At 39.4% G+C, this 22,339-nt stretch overlaps 1 long non-coding RNA gene across 1 annotated transcript in view; it reads right to left on the reverse strand.

The window, feature by feature from the left end:
* The window catches only part of LOC113836285, a 48,065-nt gene extending 32,907 nt beyond the window's left edge, over positions 1-15,158 (reverse strand). The window contains exons 1-2 of the long non-coding RNA XR_004770570.1: positions 15,068-15,158; positions 12,077-12,168 (exon numbers count right to left, since the gene is read on the reverse strand). This is a non-coding gene — a long non-coding RNA (uncharacterized LOC113836285). The remainder of the gene's footprint in view (positions 1-12,076; positions 12,169-15,067) is intronic.
* Between the last annotated feature and the right edge of the window lie 7,181 nt (positions 15,159-22,339).

Genomic DNA, 22,339 nt, shown 5'->3' on the forward strand with positions numbered 1-22,339 from the left:
CATCCTCCTTGAAGATCCTAGTTCTAGGAAGGCCTCCCTCTGGGCTTCCATGGGGAACCTCTACCAGTTGTATTAGTGCACTGACCCAGGGGCTGGCTTCACAAGATGGCAGTATGATCCTGGAAGGGAAAGACTGAGAATAGGCTCACTCCAGAGCCAGTAAAAAGTCTGAAACTAAGGAAGAACCATCAGAACAGGAGCATCATCTAAAGATGCTGGCAGTGACAGCTAGTTCCCCTAAATCCAAGTAGGACAATTTGATGACAAGATAGAAAACAGCTCAGAAAGTGAGTGACTTGTAAATGTGGAGGGGCCTCCCAAACAAACCAGAAACTCAGAATGTAGTCTTCCTGAAGATGTTTGAAAACTATTTACAGTGGTGATATCAGGGCAGTCTGACCCACAGGGCAGAACTTCATTTCTCACAGAATCAGTAGCTGTGCGGAGCAGCAACAATCTCTGCTGGTACCCAGATTAAGCTGTAAAGGTAGTGAGTACACCACAGCCTAAGTGACTTAAAGGGAAACACAAATAAATAAACCCTTTCCAAATATGAGATTTGAGCACAGCCTTTAAGCAACTTTAGCCATGACTCAGACCAAAAACAAAAACCCTGCAAAGGAGGAAGAACCTGAAATAATCCTGGATGCATTTTCTCCAACTACTCTAGAGATTTTGATTACCTCAGTTTCCTGACAAGGCTTTGCTGATGTCAGTAACTTACAGTAACCATCACAAGATAAGAGGCTTGTGTAGGACAGAGGTAAATTTGTGTCTGACATGACTAATATATCCTGCTATGAAGGACAGTGGGAGGCCTAAGAAAGGGTAGCTGTTCTATTGGTGGTTTTGTTTTGTTTTTAATAAAAATGAAGGCCATATGCATATATCCCAGAGCTGGCGAGTGTGCTGCCCTGATGTCCTTTCCCAGGAAATGAAACTACTTCCTGCAAACATCCCCAGTGGCTTTTTATAAGGACTCCTCCGCAGATGCTCGGACGTTTCAGAAAGGAGATGCATCAGAAGACACACTGTGTTTGCTTCTGAAATGACTGGGGTTTTTTTTTTTTTTCTTTGTTTTTTGATACTGGGGATCCAACCCAAAGCCTTACATGTGCTAAGTATACAGTTACTACTAACACACCCAACTTTGTATACAAAACATTTAGTAACTACAGAAGTAGCAGATACTATTCTGCTTTAGGCAGAGGGCAATTATTAAATGAAACTCAGATATACAAATTGGAAGGTCAGAGATAGACATAATAACCCTTTTGCCAATGGGACTCCTCAGTAAAATGACATATAAGTAAACTGAATTTCTTAAGCTACAGGCACAGTTTCAATTTTTTTTTTTCATGTGACAGCACTTGGCAAATGTTATCAACCTACTTTGTCCCAGAACATGAAGCCTACAGATCACATAGGCCTTGGGCTTGCTTGGTTGTAAACTTCACTATGACTCAGGGTCAACACTGTTCAACTTCCCCTGTACAGGTTGAGTATGTAGCTCCACAGGCTTTCCCTAGACGTCTTTTCTGATTTCTTTATAAAACTGCTGTTGAAGTTTGATGCTCTCAGAATGTGTTTTTTGGTCCCTTCAAGCTAATTACAGCAAAAACAGAACTTTAAACTGAGAGTACATATATATATATATATAATATATATATATATATATATATATATATGTTTGAGAAGTGTTCTTGGACTGTCCCCTAAAGATTCTGCGATACCTTTCAGATCCTAGGAAGACCATCTTCTGTACTTTACACAAGAAGCTCCTTATTCTGGGGTGAGGACTTTGACTTTCCTTCTTTTTTATAAAGATTTATTTATTATGAATACAACATTCTTCCTCCATGTATGCCTGCACTGCAAGCCAGAAGAGGGCATCAGATCTCATTATAGATGGTTGTGAGCCATGATGTGGTGGCTGGAAATTAAACTCAGGTCCTCTGGAAGAGCAGTCAGGGCTCAGATCTCCAGCCCCTAGGACTTTGACTTTCTTGTGAAAAGGATCAGGTCTGAGTCTCATCCTTGTTCCTCCCTATCTGTGGAACCTTGGCCGAATTACATCCTTACACTTCAGTTGACTCTGTTTAAAACACAAACAATATCAAAATTATATAACAGCGTGGTTGTGAGAATCAAAGGAGACAGTGTCCATGTGAATGGTCAGTACATTGGCTCCAGAAATGGAGGAAATTTATCCACAGTCATTTAGCCTGTTACCCTCCCATCCATTTCTTTTAATTGTCCTTTCTTTCTGATCGCTTAAGCTTATGGGAAATTTCCCTTTGACAGGTCCTTCGTATAGATGGTACTTAGACATTTCCAGCATGTAATTTGGGATGGGGTGGGGTGGGGCATCAGGACAGTCTCAAGATTCATCCTCAAAGGAACTATTTGTTTCCTGGTGAGTGTTAACCTTGGATTGCTCATAGACAGAAATGCCTGGTGATTGTCTGCACAAAGAGAAGCTCCAGAGCCTAGGAAACAGGGGGTTGTTTTGCCCAGATTCCAGATAGTCATGCTTCCACTACTCTAAATAGGTGATGGGTTGGTAAAGAATTAGTACATGGATGTAGTTGGCCAGGAGTTTATCTCACCGTTTCAATCTTCAAGTTAACCTGTTTTACAAATTTTAAGAAAGGGGTTTTTAATCACAGGCCAATTTGTCCAGTCCCATCAGTTGGTCCATGTGGGGAAGCTCTTGCACTTCAAAGGAACAAGTTGCTGGATATTAGAGTTGATGGTATCAACAGCAGAAAAGGGTTTTAGGTTACAACAATTGCTTTCTGTTAGTTAACTGTATTTGTTATTACAGTGTGTGTGTGTGTGTGTGTGTGTGTGTGTGTGTGTGTGTGTACACCTTGTGAAGGTCAGAGGATAACTTAAAGGAATTGGTTCTTTCCTTGCACCCCATGACTCTTAGTTGTGCTTTCTGTTGATGTAATAAAACATCATGAGCAAAAGCAACTTGGAAAAGAATGAATGGGTTTATTTCAGCTTACACTTCCAAGTAACAGTCCACCACTAAGGAAAGTAAAGGCAGGCTCTCAAGGCAGGAACCTGGAGGCAGGAACTGAGGCAGGGGCCGTGGAAGAACATTGCTTATAGGCTTGCTCTTTGTAGCTTGCTTACCTTGCTTTCATATACACAGGACTGCCTGACCCAGGGTAATACCACTAACAATGGGCTGGGCCTTTCACATCAATCATTAATCCAGAAAATCCCCTACAGGTTTGCCTACAGTCCAATCTTATACAAGCATTTTCTTCATAGTGGTTCCCTCTTCTCAACTATGTCTAGGTCTGTGTCACATTGACAAAACCCAACTAACACAGGGTCAGAGGGATCACCAGCCTTGGTAGCACAAAAGCTAGTACCTCTGCCCACTGACCCATCTCCCTGGACCATATTTATTTTTAATTCTAATTAATATTTTTATTCTAATGAATCTGTTTGGTACTTTTTGTTTGTCAAATATTTTATTCATGTTATTCAGCCATGTCTTTTCCTCTCTTTCTTGTTATTTCTTTTAAATTCTAGGAATCCTGGGTCTCTATAAAACCCACACTATGATAATCCATGTAAACAAGAATTGCATGCCTTTAATCCCAGTGCTTGGGAGTCAGAGATAGGTTGATTTCTATGTTCAAGGCCAGCCTGATCTACCGAGTGAGTTCCAGGACAGCTAGGGCTACAAAGAGAAACCCTGTCTCAAAAACCAAACCAAACAACAAACAAAATAAGCACATGTGATTGATAAGTAGATAGAGGATAATACTACGGATAGTAGGTAGATAATACTATATATAACTTTCGTACTAATGAAAATGAAATATTGCTCTAATAATTCAGACCAATCTTTCAGTTACTTTCCATCCTTCCAACAAGGTGGCATGCCTTGATACATGCCAACCTCTGGAAACAGGCTATGTCTCCAGACAAACTGTTAAAAGACCATTTGTAAACACACACTTACTGATTTCTAGTAAACGCCAGTCATAATGCTTATCAACTTAGCTTGGTGGAGGGGAGGGCTAATATGTGAATGTTCATATGAAAACCAATTACTAAAAAGGAGCTGAGAACATGGAATTCTGTGATGTTCTGTGAGACCTCTACTTAGGAGTCATGGTGCAGCTTTAAGAGTAGAGGGGCCATTTGAACACGGTGCAGAAGAATCAAAAGAAGTGTGTCAAGTTGCAGAGAGAGAAATGCTTACAGGCATAGTAATGTGACAGAATACTGCATGATGACAGAAGCTCATGGCTTCCCTAAGCTTTTAGTGATTAACTCCTCCAGATGTCTACATTTAAACCAAACAATGAATATGAGGTCACATAATGGCACATCACCTATATCTTCTTTCCTTGGTATTAATAAGCTATTTCACAAGATGGCTAATTAACAATTCCTATTAAATAGTAATATTTTGTGGGAAGGACCATGTTTCTCATGAACATACTCTTTGGGTTATCAGGGAAAGAAGGGAGAAACACTATAAGTGATGTAGGTAAACATGGTTGGAATGTAGACATAGACACAGCCACAAACAAATGCCGGATTCATAGACTATCTCTACTTTCAACTTTGACCTCTAACCTAAAACAACACCTTCTAGTGGCTTCCAGATGTGTAAGCTGGATGATTAGCAAACAGCTGAGACTGAACCTAATTTCCCAGAAGCCATGTGGCTATGAATGGCTCATAAGGACATGCTAACTGCAAACAACATGGGAGAATTTCAAGGATTCAGTCATTTCAGTGAAGCTCTTGTTTCAGCTTCTCTTCCTGAAAATGGTATTTCAAAGCTAGCCTTTCTAACAGAAAATAGAATCACTTGACAAAAGGAGCCACAGCTCTGTATCTAAGCTGGCAGCATATTTGCGTGGTGTGGAGTGATACGTGTGTTACCGCCCTTTCCTGCTTAAACTGTGTTTCATTATCATACCCCTATTTCCGCTTCTAATTCTAGCAGAACTATTTCCAATAAACAGGTCACCTCTCTTGAAGTTTCAAGGATAAGAATTCTTCTAAAAGCCTGATCCCAACTTTACTAGCAGTGCTTTCCCTCATTCTTAATTACAGTCCCCCAGGAATACATTTAACAGGTCTATTATCAGAAATATGGAGAAAAGAAACAAACCTACCAACAATTCCAATAGCCTCATGTGCTATCTGTGGTTTACAAAAAACAACTGGTTGGATTAGGGAATATCTATTGTGTACTTAAGTGTTATAAACCTATAATGCTGATCATTATAATGGTATGCAACTACAGAATGAAAAGAAATCCTCTCAATCAAATTTAACTTTAAAATTATAATTTACTTCATTAAAAATGCCTATAATTAATTTCAAGAACAGATGTTTTCATGCTACTTGTGTTTGTTCAAGCTTAATCTTTCTGGAGTTACTGTTGGAACCCATCAAGGCTCGGTAGCTTTGGCAATGATTCAGAATGCTGAATCATGGGATGTGAACACTAAGGATGTCTAGATAATGAACACCAGTGGAAGTGGTATTAAACAGGAAACCATATCCTGATGCTTCTCACAAGGTCCAGCATCATGGCAAAGCACCATATCTCCTTCCTAACTCTGCCAACGGCATGTTCACCTTCTCTTTTGTCTTCCATTTCTTTGATATGGTTCAATATTAATCAACTACATTTTCAGGGTTGCTTTGCAGCTGAAAATTCCAGTGAATGAAGTAGGGTCACTGTTGAAAAACTTTTGAGAAAACCAGGTTTTGTCTGAGCAATCTACTAATATTGCTGGGATGCTATAATATCTGCCATTCGATTGTGTTCTCAATTTTAAAAAGTGACTGACCAGGAACCTATACCCTAAGAGTACCATTACATTGTAAGATTCAGTTAAATAAACAGCTTAAATGATTCAACTAAAAACAGCTTAAATGATTTTTAAAAATAAAAGTCTGCAGTTTTAAAAATTAGTTTTTTCTATTCTTCAGATGAAGATGTAAAAACTATGTGCTATCTTAGAATTGGGTAAGATACACGGTGTTATTACAAGTGTCAGAAAGTCAATGTTTTGAGGAAAAGTGAATCAATGTATTGAAATTCTTTTCACTGAGAAAATGAATGATTTTAACACTCATAAAAATAAAGTCACTCCAAACATGATATGTACTCACTCATATGTGGATTTTAGACATAGAGTAAAGGATTACCAGCCTATAATCCACACTGCCAGAGAAGCTGTAGTAAATAAGGAGGACCCTAAGAGAGACATACATGGTCCCCTGGAGATGAGGAAAGGGTCAAGAATCCCTGAGCAAATTGAGAGGACGGGAAGAAGGGGGAGGGAGCTAGGAGAATGAGAAGGGAAGAAGAGGAAGGATGCAGAGGTCATGAGGGAGCAGAAAGGTTGAGTCAGGGGAAGAATAGACGAAAGGATATGTGAAAGGATATGTTTTAGTTTGGGGGGGTGGTAGGGGAGGACGGGAGAGAGAAGGGAACTGGGATTGTCATGTAAAACAATCTTGTTTCTAATTCAAATAAAAAATCTGGAAAAAAATAAAGCCACTCTGTTATGATTTCATCTGGTTAAACTTACCAGAAGTCTAAATTAAAGGAAATAACAATCAAACTCACCAAGTAGTTTTGACTCATCTTGCTTCATGTCCTGAATTTGAGACTAAGTTCTATTCTATTTAAACCACATGGACAGGTAAAGGGGTAAGGTATTTTCAAGTAGAAATTGAGCTGCTGTATGGAGAATGAACTTCCACAGGAGCAATCACCAGTTTGTCTGATGATACTTAGAGTATAAAGACTTCCCAGGTTAGCTCATTCCAAGTATTAAACACCACAATATTATACTTGCAAAATGCCAACACAATCTGAAAAGAGATTTTTTGCAAAGCATTAGGGAAGAAATGCTTTTATGAAAATCAATAGGTCTTAATATTTTTTTCAGTCAGGACACACATGTTGCCTAGGATTCCTGTGTAAGAAGTAGGTTCACGAATATGCTCTGATTCCCCACTCTCATTTAAGGCTTTTCTTTATAATAAAAGGCACATGAGAGACCATAAGGATTTGTTCCCCTCATTTTAAACTTCGAAGAGTACTGTCAAGTATCAGTGTCCACTTTCTGGCAATGGACACCTTACTTCATAGCCATAGTGGACAGAACTCCACCAAATGTTTTGCCATGCTGATTAAAAACTGCTGATATAGCTTCAAAGTTCTCTGTACCTGAGCAGGTTGTAGCATCTAGAACATGTTTTGTTTATTGTTCGTTTTTTCCTCTGACCAGACAGATTTTAGAACTTGTTAGGGATTCTGTTAAGAGTGAAACTAACCCAAACTGAAAAGAGGTCCCCAAAAACATAGAAAAGGATCATGGGTTTTATGATCAGAGCCACAGAGATTGGACTCTGGAGGTAGTTTTTAATTTACGTGCAAATGTGAGCGGGTTTTTTTTTTTCCTGATTGATTCTTATCCCTATTTGCAAATTCTAAACCTACTTACAGCAAGGTCGATGGTATGAGGTTTAATAGCATAAGCAATAATAGACAAATAGTAAATAAATTTAAGCCCCTCCCCGTGTTGTGGGATCTAAGCCCTTCTCAAACTAACACATTCACATCTCTGAAAGATACTATTTATGACAAATGACTTCACTTGGGGGGGTAGCAGAACAGACTGTTTCCTCTCCAACAGCTCTTTCTCATTTTATCCCTACAGAATCCTGACAGTGCTCACAGAGGAAGCAGCAGGGCACCAGGCAGAGATGGTTTAGGAAAGCAGGAACCCTTTACCAAATTGAGTATACCATGACTTATCTAAGCCAGCCACAGAGCATGGCAGTCCTGATCATAAAATGCCAGTGGTAGAGGGGTGAGCACAGCACACTTTTGAGCCAATGAGAAGAAAGGGAGAATATACTGAAACCCCTTTGGAAGGCATCTCCTCACTAGTAAAAGAAGGGCTAGGGGAATGCATAAAGAAATCCTTCCAAGCCTCTTTTGTTCCTACCTTTCAAATAAGTTCTGGGAAGACAAGACATATGGACATGAAGCACCCATCTGGCAGCCATAAAACAGACAGGAAGAAAGAACAAAGAATACAAAGAGCCTGTGTCCTGAATGACATCACTTATGTGTCACACCAGCTTTGATACTACCTTGCCAAGGTCCTCATCCTCTCATACAACTTGACTTAGGAAGACACTTTTAGATGATTATTCTATTACTGTTTGCCAAAGTACCCCAAATGACACAGAGGCCTTTGCCAAATTTCAACCTACACATTTCAGAGTCATTAGATAACACTAAAACTTCTAAACAATTCAGATACCCACTAAGGCCATTTTTCTTGGGTATAGGAGAGACAAAAAAAAAAAAAAAAAGGAATTCTATACCTTCATCTCCCTAACTTAATTGTATAAGTATTTCAATGAGGCCTTACTGAAGGCCCCCAACAGTACTAGGATAAGCATCATTGTCTACAACCATACAACCCAATCTCTTCGTTAGATAAGCATCTTAGGGATAAGGGAAAGAGGCTACAAAGATAAATGAGACTTGGATCCTGTCCAAAAGGAAACTCACAGCCCAGTTGGACAGATAAGAAACAATAAAACAAAAGCAATATCCATAGTTTTGGCCTTAAAAGGAAACTGGAATCTACCTCTGTAAATCATGTGCCTATCACATTTTACATTTTATTTTTATGTGCCCAGAAACTTGAGCTAAAAGGGGGGCAAAGAGAGGGGGGAAAAAAACAAGAAAAAGAACAAAACAAAACAAAACAAACAAACAAACAGAAAACCAGGTAGTAGAGTGAAATAGGAAACTTTAAGCAAGGGAAAGTGAATCATACTCCCACGCTCTATTACTGAAGATGGAATATGGAGTCAAATGTGACTGATGCCTTAGTTTGAAACCCCTGGAGGGAAGATAGTTTACCTGGCTCCCTTTCAGGTTAGGAGTGGGAAGGCCGATACTGTGCTATATTTCTGGCTTTAGGATAATGTAATAAATACGACTCCTGCAATGTGTGTGATATTCTTACACTTGGTCAGCAATTACTATGTGTAGAGTGCTTCAAACTGACAATCCTCTACACAACACTCCAAATGGCTTTTCACATGTAGAAATGTGGTGTACTTTATTCTTTAGTGTTCAAAGATTAGCTAGACAAAAAAGACTCCTCCTCAGCTCCAAATTAGATAAAGCAAGTCCAAAAGAACTCTCCAAAATACAAAAACATGTGGCATCAAAAAAGCAGCATATTCTAGTGGGTAAAGAGCATATGCTTTGGGTAGAAAGATCACTTGGCGGCAGTTAAGAGTGCTTCCTGTTCTTTACAAGGACCCGAATCTCATTCCCAGCACCCACAACAGGTGATTTACAATGCCTGCAACTCTAGCTCCATTGGCTCTAACTGGCCTCCATGTGTACTTGCACTCATATGTACACATTTATACACACATACACACACACACACACACACACACACACACACACACACACACAGACACAGGTAAAAAATAAAATAAAATCTTAGAGGCAGAAGAAGAGAGAAGAGAAGGAAAAGGAAAGGGCTGGCCAGTGGTACTGCAGGACTTTAATCCCAGCACGAGAGAGGCAGAGGCAGCTAGATCTCTGTGAGTTCAAGGCCAGCCTGGTCCACATAGTAAGAACAGCCAAATCTACACAATAAGAGTCTGCCTTGAAAAACCAAAGAGCAGGGGTGGAGGGAGAGAAAGACTGTTTTTGAGAGTCTTATAGACCTGAGTGCAAATTCTGCAACTTCTATTTTTTGTTCCCACAACTTCAAGCAATTTTCTTTACCACTCTCTGAGCCTCAGTTTCTTAGTTTGTAAAATAGGGTCACAACACTTTCTTCACAGGGTTTCTGCAAAAACAAATGAGGTAAGGGTTGAGTCATGGCTCAGTCAATAAAGTGCCATCATACAAGCATCAGAAACTGAGTTTGGATCCCCAGAACCCACAATGAAAACTGGGGGTTGCCACACATGCTGCAAAGACAGCCAGATCCCTGAAGCTCACTGATCAGTCAGTCTATTTGAGTCTATGAGTTCCTGGTACAATGAGTGACCCTGTCTCAAAAAGAAGGAAGAGAAGGAAGAGGAGGAAGAGGAGGAGGAGGAGAAAAAAGGCAATTAAGGAAAGACACTGGATGTTGACTTCTAGTCTACATGGACACACACACACAGAGGGAGAGAGAGAGAGAAAAGGAGAGAGAGAGAGTGAGCAATAAATATGTACATCGTGTAAACACAGCACAACAGACACACATAACGCAAATGCTTTTAAAATGAAGTGAGACACTCAATAATGAAGCACAACTGGCCTTAGCATATTCACAAAAATAATGCTTTCTTTGCCTTCATGTCTTGGTTTTGATCTTGGGTGTATTTTAGAATTGTAATGGCAGAGTCAATTCATAAACAGATAATAACAGTAGCACAAGTAATACACAGAGGCAGAGAAACCCAACCTTCCTAATTTTTAACTTCAATGCTTATCTGTAATTATGTTTGATGAGTGATCAATTTTAGAGAACTCAGAAGACCTCAAAAATTCCCATCAAGCCAATCTTTGGATATTTGAAAGTAATTCTTTTTGTCCCTTCTGAATGCCAGTCTGTAGCTAGCATGAAGTGAGTTCACACTATGTGTCGAGGTTGAAAGGAAAGGAGGCTGAGGGAAGGGAATTTGCACACACAAAAAGATACCACTGCTCTCCTAAAGAATCACTGAAATCTGAACTCATCCATTCTCTTTCTTGTTCTTCCTTCCCCTTCTTGCAGACTTCAATTCACTTTCCCCTTAAGAGGGAGAATTAGGAGAGGTAGGGATACCTTTACAGAAAATAATATTTTCGTTCTTCAGATATCCGTCATCAGAAAAGTCATCAAGTCAGCTAACTGCATGTAAGGAAAGAGATGGTATTCAGCAGATTATGCCAGGAGGGCGATATCTCAAGAGGCAACTAGACAGAGCCTGGCCATCTGGGAGTGTGGGGATTGAGAACAGATCCTATAGCAAGGGATGGATGGTCTGAGAAAACAAAGCCTTAAGAGGTCTACATTAAAGAGGCAGAGACACATTTCAGCCAGGAATTTTCAGGAAGAATCAGAGAAGCCTGAAGTTTTTCAGAAGCTTTTTGATTGGTACCTGTTATAAAACTCATTTCACAGTTTTGTTTATATCAAATATCTTCAGTTTTCTTCTGGATTCTGCAGGCAGACTGGCATTTCTCTGAAGATGAGAGAGTGAAGTGGCCAGTCTGTGGAGGAATATTACACAACACCAAAGCAGCCAAATGAGTAGGAAGAATATATAAGGAAAGACAGTTTTGATAGATGAGGCCCGATCACTGGCCCTCCCATCACTTCTTACCCATTCCCAGTATGAACTTTTACCATTCTTCCAAGAGTGACATTGTGAGAAAAAAAATAGAGCTTTTAGAGAATGTTAAGTTCAGAAGCAGGGAAATGTATGTTAACAAGTATAGTTATACAAAAAAAGCAAAAGCAAAGTAAATATAGCACAGGGAAGCTAATGACTAACACTTCAGAGTGCCCTTTAGTGTCCTTAGAATTCTTCCACTCCCAGGAGATGGCAATGGCTTGGTGGATAAAATGCTGCTGTGAGAGTGTGAGGGCCTAATCTGAGATCCTCAGCATCCATGTAAAAAGCCAGGAGTAGCAGCAGATTCCTATAACCTCAGGGCTGGGGAACCAAGACAGAAAGGTCCCAGATGTTAGCTGGCCAGATAGTCTAGCTAAGACGATGAGCTCAAGGTTCAGTGAAGGACCCTGTCTCAAAAAATAATGTGGGCAGTGATCAAGAAAGGCATATGATAGCAAATGATGGCCTACAAACACACACACACACACACACACACACACACACACACACACACACACACACACACACACACAGTACAGCACAATATACACATACAAAGACTTTTTTTTTCACTCTTATACTGGAAAGGAAGGGGGTAAGGAAGAAAATTGTACAATTATTTTGGCAAGTCAGGAATCTCTCACTTACTTACCCAAATGCATGAGTTGGGGTAAACCAGAAACCTTATGAATCCAACCTTGTCTGATGTCCAGGTAAGAACAAAACCTGGTGGGAGTAACTTACCTACAAGAAACAGGCACAAGTTCTTTATGATACAGATAGGTGAGTTGAAGTGGGTAAGAGTAAGTGGTAGGCTATAGAACTGGCTCAGTGGTTAAGAGCACATGTTGTTATAGCAAAGGACCTGGGTTCAATTCCCAGCACCCACATGGAGGTTCACCACCTCCTAGGGTATCAGTCATGCATGTGGTGCACACACATATATTCAGGCAATACATCCATACACATAAAATAACAAACAAATAAATAAGTAAATAAATAAATAAATAAATAAATAAAACATGGTGGCTCACATCTTTAATCCCAGGATGCAGGAGACAGAGGCAGGCAGAACTCTCTTGAGTTCGAGGCCAACCTGATCTACAGAGTGAGTTCCAGGACAGCTACACAGAGAAACTCTGCCTTGAAAACACCAAAAAATGAATGAAAAATACATAAGTAAAAACAAATTTTAGGGAGGGTGAACAGAAGGAGTAGAGGGAGGGAACCTGTGGTTGGTATGTATGTAAAATAAATAAAAAAATGATGAAAAATAATAATAAAAAAAAGCGAAATAGAGTTTCCTTGTTAGGAAACTACACTGCTGTGAGACTATGAGGAGATACACTGAAGGAAAGAAAAATGTTCCAGCTCATTACTTCTCTGTCAAATGACCAGACCAGCAGTTACTATTTCCCCACTTGTTGACTTGGGTCTCTCATCCCAGGTATGCATCAGTCACTACACAAAGAAGCTGCTGAAAGCCTACTTTCTAGGACAGATGGCCCCGGATTCTAATTTAATTGGAGTGAGGTGGGAACGAGGAAAAAGCAGTTTCTGGAGTTCCATGAGACACTAATTCCAGTATTATGTGATATGTCTTAAGAAACAGTGGAGTAAAAGACCTGGGGTAGCGCATGCATCAATATTGGCAATCTAAATGGTTCAAGGAGGCATTAATTGGGATGATGGGACCTGATATAGACAAATATGAATGAGGCTTCTTCAGGCACCACCTGTAAAGTTCTCCCCCATGTTAATCTTCATATTTTACATGACAGGATCCATTTAAAATGTAGACTCAGGGTCGAGCAGGTTCCCCAGGAGCAGGGAGGGCTCTTACCTACCTAGTATGGGTGAGACCTTGAGTTTGATCCCTAGCACACTTTTTCTGGTTTTTGTTTTGCTTTTTTAAAGGTTGGTTTTTAGCTTAAATAACTCATTGCAGAATAAATGAAGAAGTTACTAAAAGCAGCTGTATATGGTGTTCTGGAGTGTGTCACACACATAGCAATTACTAATAAAGTTGAGTGTTTCAGAAGCAGCTACAAACAAGTGCATTCTAGCTTCTTTTTGATTGTGTGCCATAAAATTCAGACCAGTAGGTAATTTCCATTTTGCTGCAGAAGTGATGCTGATTTTGTCTGACTTTTCAAAAGCTATATTGAGCTGGGTAGGTTTATCCAGTGCAACATAAAACACTGTGGAAGCAACAGCTAAAGTAAAAAAAAAAAAATGCCACAAGAACAACATGAAATCTCTACTATTTTCTGAACCATACAAGAAGTTTGCCTCGGAAATATTTAAAAGAGGGTGGAAAGGACAGGTCACTGTTCTCTGAACTGAAAGCGTGGTGGGTGTCATCATTATGATTGCAAAGGAACCTTCATGAGTGAGTCACCAAATTTGCTAGAATCCAAAAGTGTCTATGAACAACACCAAAGTTTTGAGAACTGTTGCACCAGAGAGGGATTTTGTGTTAATGAACACTAGTGTTCTTCCAGTGTGTCAAGTATAATAGCCTCAGATTTCAGGCAGCAGAACCTAAGAAATGTGCTAGAAGGAAAGGACAAGAAGCGGTGGACAGAGCCAGCCAGAGTCATGAGGCTTGACTGAGGGAGACAATCACAGGCTTACAGGGGAGTGCTCTCAAGGGAGAGACCTACATGAAAGTCATGAGAGGTAGATTAAGCAGGAGAGCAAGCTGCTGCAGTTTCACTGGGGCAGCGAGGCTGGCCAGAAGACATGTCCAAAATGACACCTAGGAGTTGGTTTTTGTAACTCCCTGTTGGGTACTATGATTTTGGCCTTCCCATTAGAACAGATCATAGCCTTGGATAAGCCGGAGCTCAGGAAAGGACAAAGCTATAAACTTCATCACTGTATTTTCCCTAGAGATGGGGATAGGTCTGCCAAGCTGAAATCAGGGACCTGACCAGAGCATCATTGAATCCATCAGGAGTAGTATTTCAGTGGGGCACCACTTATGGCAGGTAGGAAACCACTGAACGGGGATGGCAAGATCAGTGGGGCATAGTATATTAAGGCAAGGGTTGGCCTCTGATAGGAAGTGGTTAGCAGAGGGTAAGCAAGTTACCCTTGGCCAAAGGGAACAGGTTGGCTTTGAATTGGCTTCAGTAGACTGCCATAGTTATTGACATAAAGGTGTTTTAAAAAGATTTCATTCAGGAAATCTCACTGATGCCACCATGAATGGGAGAAGGCAGCAATTCAGCATCCATTAACATAATTTTGTGCCAAGAGAAAGATTATACACTCCCCAAGTACTGGGCACAGACAATAAAAGCAATTCCAGATCCACAGAGGTTTTGATCTTCACCTCCTAAACTGCTTGCAGCTACTTCATTCGACCAGGGCTGTTAGGTTAATTGGAGAATTTCCACCAATATAAGCTAAATTTTCAAATGTCCCCAGTGACCTTTAGTTGATGTTGTCTGCTACTGAGGAGTGGTGTTAAGTGTGGAGATATGAAAGGGTGACAACATGAAACAGCCAGAGTTTCTTGTAGGGTAGAGGCCTTGCATGACTTTAGTTTTGAACAGAGGTTGATCTATAATGATGGGTGTGACAGTTAATCTGCATTGTCAACTTGACTGGATTTAGAACCATCATGAAAACATACCTCTAGGTATATCCACAAAGTTTCTAGAAAACTTTAACTCAGGAGGGAAGACTCAGCTTGAATGTAAGCAGCAGCATCCCATGAGCTGGACTCCTGGAATTATTAAAAAGGAGAAAATGAAGTGAGCATCAGTCTCTCTCTCTCTCTCTCTCTCTCTCTCTCTCTCTCTCTCTCTCTCTCTCTCTCTCTCTCTCTCTCTCTCTCTCTCTCTCTCCCCCTTCCTCCCTCCTTCTCTTGACCCCACTGTGTACACAATATGACTAACTACCCATGCTCCTCCTGTTCCTGCTTTGCTTTCCTTTCAAACTACTAGCCAAAACAATCCCTTCTTTCCTGGAGTTGATTTTGTCAGAGTAGTGAGAAATCCAACATATATTTAGTAAAGCTACCAGTCACTGTGGTTTGGATTATATGCACACCACTGTTTTTATTTATTTTTTTAGGAGCTTAATTTAAAAGACTTGATATCTTACTATTCAAAATAGAATTCAGCCGAAATCCTCATGGTGTTATTATTTGGAAAATTGTATTAGTTTACCAACACCATCCTCAAAATTATCCCTGCTTTATTTCAGACTTCAAGGTTTAATACTTTTATGCATTATCATTTCTTCCCTATATCCTACCCCATACAACCCCTATTTAACTTCGCTCAGAAACTAATGTCGCTCAGTGACATTAGAATTTCACAGTCAGCACAAGTATGTATATTTTAGGTATACAATTCATTCTTACGATCCTTACTTGTCTGTCTTGAAAAAGTCATACCCATCAATGCCAATCCTGAATTACCACACCAAGAATTTGTAACGCCAATTAACTCAAAATCTCCATCATGTATGAAGATTTATGAATATTCCAAAGGCATTTTGAGTTGCTGAAAAGCAAGTCCTGAGATTGCTCACTCATGTTATGTCTTCAAGAATGAAAGAGTAACTTCAGGAAAATGTCATTTCCTGTGATGATTATTTGAAAAGAAATTTTCTTTAACTGAAATTCAGTTTGCACATTCATTTTTCCCACATGTTATCTATATGTTGTATTGTATTTTATACTTTTCTTCTTTCAAACGTTACAAGCAGATATCCAACGTCATTCTAATGCTTATTGAAAATGTTATCTTTTGTTTTATGTGCATTGGTGTTTTGCATGTTTGTCTGTGTGAGAGAGTGAGATCACCTGGAACTGGAGCTGCCATGTGGGTGCTGGTTCTTGAACCCAGGCCCTCTGGAAGAGCAGCCAGTGCTCTTAATTGCTGAGCCATGTCTCCAACCCCTGAAAATGTTATCTGAAGGTCAGAATTTCTGTAGTCCAGAAAAAATAAAGTAATAATGTGATTTCAGTTAGAATAACAGTATCATTTATAATGCCACAACAGTTAAGAAATAAAGCATAGTATTTAGAAAATCATGCAGTGATCATTATGTATAGAAATGATCATCTAATTATTATTTATAAATTTCTAGAATATTAAATGACTAATATGTGAACTTCAGCTTAATAATCTCTCAGACATTTTGTGTGAAAAATGGGATAAATGAGAGTCTAATCCAGAAGACTTATTTGAGGTATATCTGTCTTAAGCAAATTCTCCAAAACATTAGGAAAAAACAATTGCCAAAAAGATTGTATCATAATACCTAAGTGAACTGTAAAATTTAACAGAAAAAAATCTTTTCACAGCCTAGTCTACAAAGTGAGTTCCAGGATATCCAGGTCTATACACAGAGAAAGCCTTTTTTAGAAAACCAAAATAAATAGATGATAGATATATAGAAAAATAGATAGGTAGGTAAATAGATGGATAGGTGCGTGGGTGGGTGGGTAGGTAGGTAGGTAGGTAGATAGAAAAGCTTTTCTTTCACACAAAGGATTTTTCCATACAATTTGTTTTAGCATAGATGTCTCCCCCATCACTGTCTTTGTAAGTAGGCCAACAATTATTTCTACATTTGGCAATACTTCCTGCTTTCTATTCATCTATGCCCAAACTCAAGTCCTGGTGACGCAGAAAGAGTTTCAATGTTACAGATAAATTCTGAGGACAGCCTCACTGCTATGTGGAAATTAACTGCTATGAAGGAAATTAGCATTCACTGAGCCAGACCTAAGCTTACTTATGTCTCAAATTCCATTTTTCTATTCAAGAAATATTTATTAAATGTATATTGTATGCTAAACACTGAAATATTAAAAATAATATTTCATATTCTTGTATCTGAAAAATGCTGGTGCCCTAATCCAAGTGATTTGAACTCATGATAGCTGAAGAAGTGTTGCTATATTTTTATTTTGAAATCATGAAATAGAGTCAGCCAAAGGACAGAGGTCATGTGGTAATTACACTCGAGTCCAAAAGAATCCAAGCTCCCTTCTTCTACTGTCTTTGAGTAGTTGAACAAAACAGTTTTTCTTAGGATGGAGTGTTTTGGTGGAAATGGAAACATCAGTAAATCATTCAGTGTCAAAACCTCATTATACATAGTGTGAAAGGTTATTCTGTCCTATGTACTACTTTCCATATGTCTATTACTTATATAAAACTGCCTACAGATGAACATCAGCCCTCATGGGTGGTGGTTTTCAGAGAAGCCCAGACAAAGCAAACCATAACATTTAGACTCAGTACAGATAATCTTCAACAATAAGTTAGTCAGTGTCCTGACTAAGAAGAGCTTAAGAGCACTTCTCTTCCCCAGAGGATTCTTAGTACTAACCCCTATTTTCTATGCTTAACTGTTGATACAGACCAAGCCAAGCATATACTGTGGGGACACTTCAAATAAATGGCCTGGGGCTGGGCTAAAGGCCAAGACCACTGGAAACTCCCCTCTAAGCTGTGCATTTTTAGGTTGTGGTCATCTTTGGGATTTTCCCCCAAAACTTCTCTATCAGGGTAGAAGCCTGATGGTGCCATAATCAGGCCAGAATACAGGTTAGGAGATTGAAGTGACTATGAAAAAAATTGCTTTACATCTTGATTTCTCTATTCTTAAATCCTTCCTCATTTTTAAGTGTCTTTTGATTTGCATAGTCTTAAGTCCTGTGTATTTGCATGTTGAAGTCTTCTTGTAAATGTGTTTGCTTTCCCCAAAAATGATACACTCAACATTTCCTGACAGTCTATGTCCCATAGAATTCTAGGTACTTTTGGTTTATTATAACTAAGACTAAAGAGAAAGTTTGCAAATAGCATCTGACAGGCTTCTAAAATAATAAAAGTTACAAACCAAATGTTTTGTCAAACACCGTGATGTGATTCATGGTTCTATGAAATCTGTTTCTCCATTAAAAAGCTGGACTACACACACACACACACACACACACACACACACACACACACACACACACACACACACAAATGTCTTCAGAAACAGTGCACATTTAAGCTCTTGTTAGTAGAAGCACTAGATGACTAGATTTTATTTATTGAACAGTTTAATAAAGTTTTAGGCCTTGGAAATGACTCCAAGAATGGCATACTATTAGAGAAAAGAAAAAGATCCCCAATGCAGCAGACTACCAAGCTATCTAAATTATTGAAACCATTTTATTTTTCCCACATATGCCTACTGATTCTACATGTACTAGAAGACTAAAAGTCTATTCAGAAACGCTGGTTGCAAGCTATCTGTGACCCAGATACTGTTTGGATTTGCATGAGACATTTCCAAAGCAGCCTGGGAAAACCCACAAATTCAAAGCAGCCTCTTTATCCTCACCCCATTTCTGCTGAGTCCAAGAACCTTATTTCACTTCCTGCATGGTAGGCATTTTTTAAGGACTATGTAAGCCATGACATCTGCACTGCTTTCTGAGTCACTGTCGTGAGATGATACATTCTCAGTTGTAGGACAGCTGCTTGGTTCCCAGAGGAAACAAACAAACACAAGACTGCAAGGAACTCGTTTTGCAAAACAAAACAATGAGAGTGTACCAGTCCAGATTTTTATTAATTAATTAATTTTTTTGGACACTGGGACTGTGGCTTTTAAGTTTCCAAATGACAGCTCCCAAGTCTGAGAAGATGTCTTAAATGGAGCCTTTGCTTCTGGTCATACTAGAGTTTATGGATGAGCTGGCCAGGATGAATGCTCTGGAAGTTTGATACACATACTCTAATTGTGGGAGACCAGTGAGACAGACCCTATATTTGAGATAGCTAGAACAACAAGTTCATCACTATAATTATCCCTAAGAAGAGTAAATCTTCAGTTGTTCCACAAGTGTCTTACACAGTGGTGTGGTAGTTTCTCAGTTGTGAAGTAGAATAAAACGTAATCATCTCCCTCACAGAACTTCAAGGTAGAACATACAGGGAGAATAAGATAAGAAGTCCATGTAGTGTATCAAATTATAAAAAAATAGGTATTTCAATATATAGATAAAGGAAAGTAACAAGTAAAGTCTTCTGTTGGTGAAACCCTTGCTACAAATGTGGTGACCATTGTCCCCCAAATGCTACCTTGTAAAAGAAATAATAGATGCTTCTAGTACTACTTCTTGGTGAGTATAAGTATATGTATTAGGTAAGGAGAAGGGGTATCTGTGTACAGGATAGTAAGAAAGGGATAATCTACTGTCAAAAGAACAAGGTAGAACAAATGTGGGAAACACAAATGCTTCCACAAATGATTCCTGTTCACAATGAACTTTTCCTGAAGCACGAAGAGACACAAACAAGAGATCAAAAGACTGGGGCTGCACTGCAGGATTTTGATTAATGCTCACTGGATACTTTGGCATAAGTCAGTTAACTTGCTTCCCAAATGTCAGTTTTAATCATTAGAATAAAGAGTTTGGGATAATTTTCCATTTCTTCCTCATACCACTCTTAATCCTACTGCCCAACATAAAATTCTCAATATATTGTGTCTTTCCAAAAATAATTTTTAAATACACATACGCACACATGTATACATATATACAGAACATATGTGGACATACCTGTGGCCATCTTGCTTTTTTTCTTCTTACAGAAATAACATAATGTTATGAAAGATTTTTTTAGCAACATACATTGTAATTTACTTATAGATCTTGGAGATCTTTTGGGGGCAAATCTAGAAGATTTATTCTTGTTTAAATGTCAGCTATTTAGTATTTGATTGTATGAGGGGCCTATAATTTATTTTGGCAGACCCTTGTTGAAAGACACTTAGTTGTTTGTAACTTTTTGCTGTTACAAAAATTGCTGGAGTGAACCTCCTAACATCATTTTCATCTTCTGTGTTTGGCACAGACTCCAACAATCTTCCTGGTACTCCAGAATCATCACCACAAAGCCCCAGGGTTCCAGGAAATACAGTTTGAAAATCACTAAACAAGATGATCTTGCGTTTCTTTTCCTCTCAATTTATTTCTGTCTGGTATTGTTTCAAAGTATCTCCTGGTAGTTTCAATTAAGTAAATATGCCTTGTCTCTCAAAGCAGTTGGATTTAAGGGTTCTTATTTTTGCTCATACTGTGTGTATTCCTCAAAGCCTAGAATAGTAGAGAGTTGTAGTCCAGTCGGACACTCACAAGGAACACAGCATGAATTGTGTCCTTGGTAGTACATGATATTGGTAAAATATATATTAAACTTTTTCCTTATTACCAGGAACTTTGTTCTAGTCACCATTCTCTCCTTTATCTGAATCTCTAGTCTTTCTGTTCTTAGTGTTCCATAAAATTATATTTCCATCTTTTCCCTTATAACAGCAGTTTTGATGACCAAGATGGTTATGACAATGTTGATAAATCTCACGCTTACATCACTGTTTTTTAGTGTTCATGAGTGGAAAATTTACTCCTCCCACATTTTGTGTGTGTGTGTGTGTGTGTGTGTGTGTGTGTGTGTGTGTGCGTGCAGGTGTGTGTGGGAGGCCTGAGATAGATGCATGAATCATCTTCCATTGCTCTTTCACCATATTCAGTATGTCAGGGTCACCAATCAAACCCAGAGCTCACAGATCTGACTAATCTTCCTAGCCACCTTGCTCTGGGAATTCCCTGAGGTTAGTTAGAATTATAAGTAGGCCACCTGCCCATCCTGAATTTATGTGGATTTTGGGAATCTGAATGTGGTTCCTCATACTGGCCTCATAAATTTAACAAATGCAATTTAAAGCTCTTTCATGATTATTATAAAACTGTGTATGATATACATCTTTAAAACAAATATAAATTATCCAGTTAGACTAAATGGTAAATAAATTGTTTTGATCTAGAACAATTGAAACCAATGAGTATATGTTTTTTGAGATTTTGCTCTATTGAGCAATCAGTAAAGATTGTGCATGAGAAAGTTGGAGGAAGCAGATTTTGTAATATATTTTTCTTCTCAGGGGATGTGGTTTACAAAACTATTTTAGATATACAAATTTGTAGGGCACAGTGTGATATAATCTGCAGCATGAGGAGAACCTTGGCAGACTCCATGGCTGGTGAGGGACAAACACGCCATGCAGACAAAAACTTACTTGGGAAGTTTTATTGGGGGAAGGGAAGGGAGAGAGGGGAGAAGGAGAGACAGAGAGAGGGGGAGGAGAAAAGAGGAGGAGGGAAGGAGAGGAGGAGGAGGGGAGGGAAGGAGGGAGAGAGAGAGGCAAAGACCTGCCTGCCTCATCAGAGGAACAGTGGGAAAGAGAGTGGGAGTGGGCGGAGCTTTTCTCTTGAAGGGACCTTTTGTGCCTTTCTGCCTGCAGAGACAGGATACTGCCTGCCAAGCATGCAGGGATGAAGCATTCTGCCAGGTCCCCAAGGGGCAGGGCCAAGGTGTGCCTGGATGCTAACACAATGTAATATATATTAGCATACAGTACGTAACACTTCTAAAATAAAACATTTTCCTTCCTCCTATTTATTCTGGTCACAAGGCACCCTTTCATTCTGTGTTTCTGTACTCACAGAGTCTCCTTTTAACGCCTTATCATCTCACTCCCTTCTCCTGAGAGCTCTCGCCTTATCTCCCACTTCACTGTTTTCCTCTGTTTCCAAGTCCTTCCCCAAGCCAACTTCCCCAGGCCTTCTTTGCTCTCTGACTCTTCCTTCCTCTGCAAGACCGTGCCTCTTTTCCCTCCCAGCAACCAAAGCAGAACAATAGTAGAAGCAGAACTGGCCCTTTGACAAAAGAGAGAACAGCTGGAGAGAAACCCTTACTCACAAAGGAGACAAGCATCTTCAAATGTCTATGGGAGAGTTTGCTAAATCATCTGCTTGTTCATACGTGGAACTTCTGACGGTGTAATTTCCACTAGGGAGGTGGGCAAGAAGCACCTCAGCCTAGAT

This window comes from Cricetulus griseus, chromosome 6 (genome assembly GCF_003668045.3).
Source record: "Cricetulus griseus strain 17A/GY chromosome 6, alternate assembly CriGri-PICRH-1.0, whole genome shotgun sequence".
Classification (NCBI taxonomy): domain Eukaryota; kingdom Metazoa; phylum Chordata; class Mammalia; order Rodentia; family Cricetidae; genus Cricetulus; species Cricetulus griseus.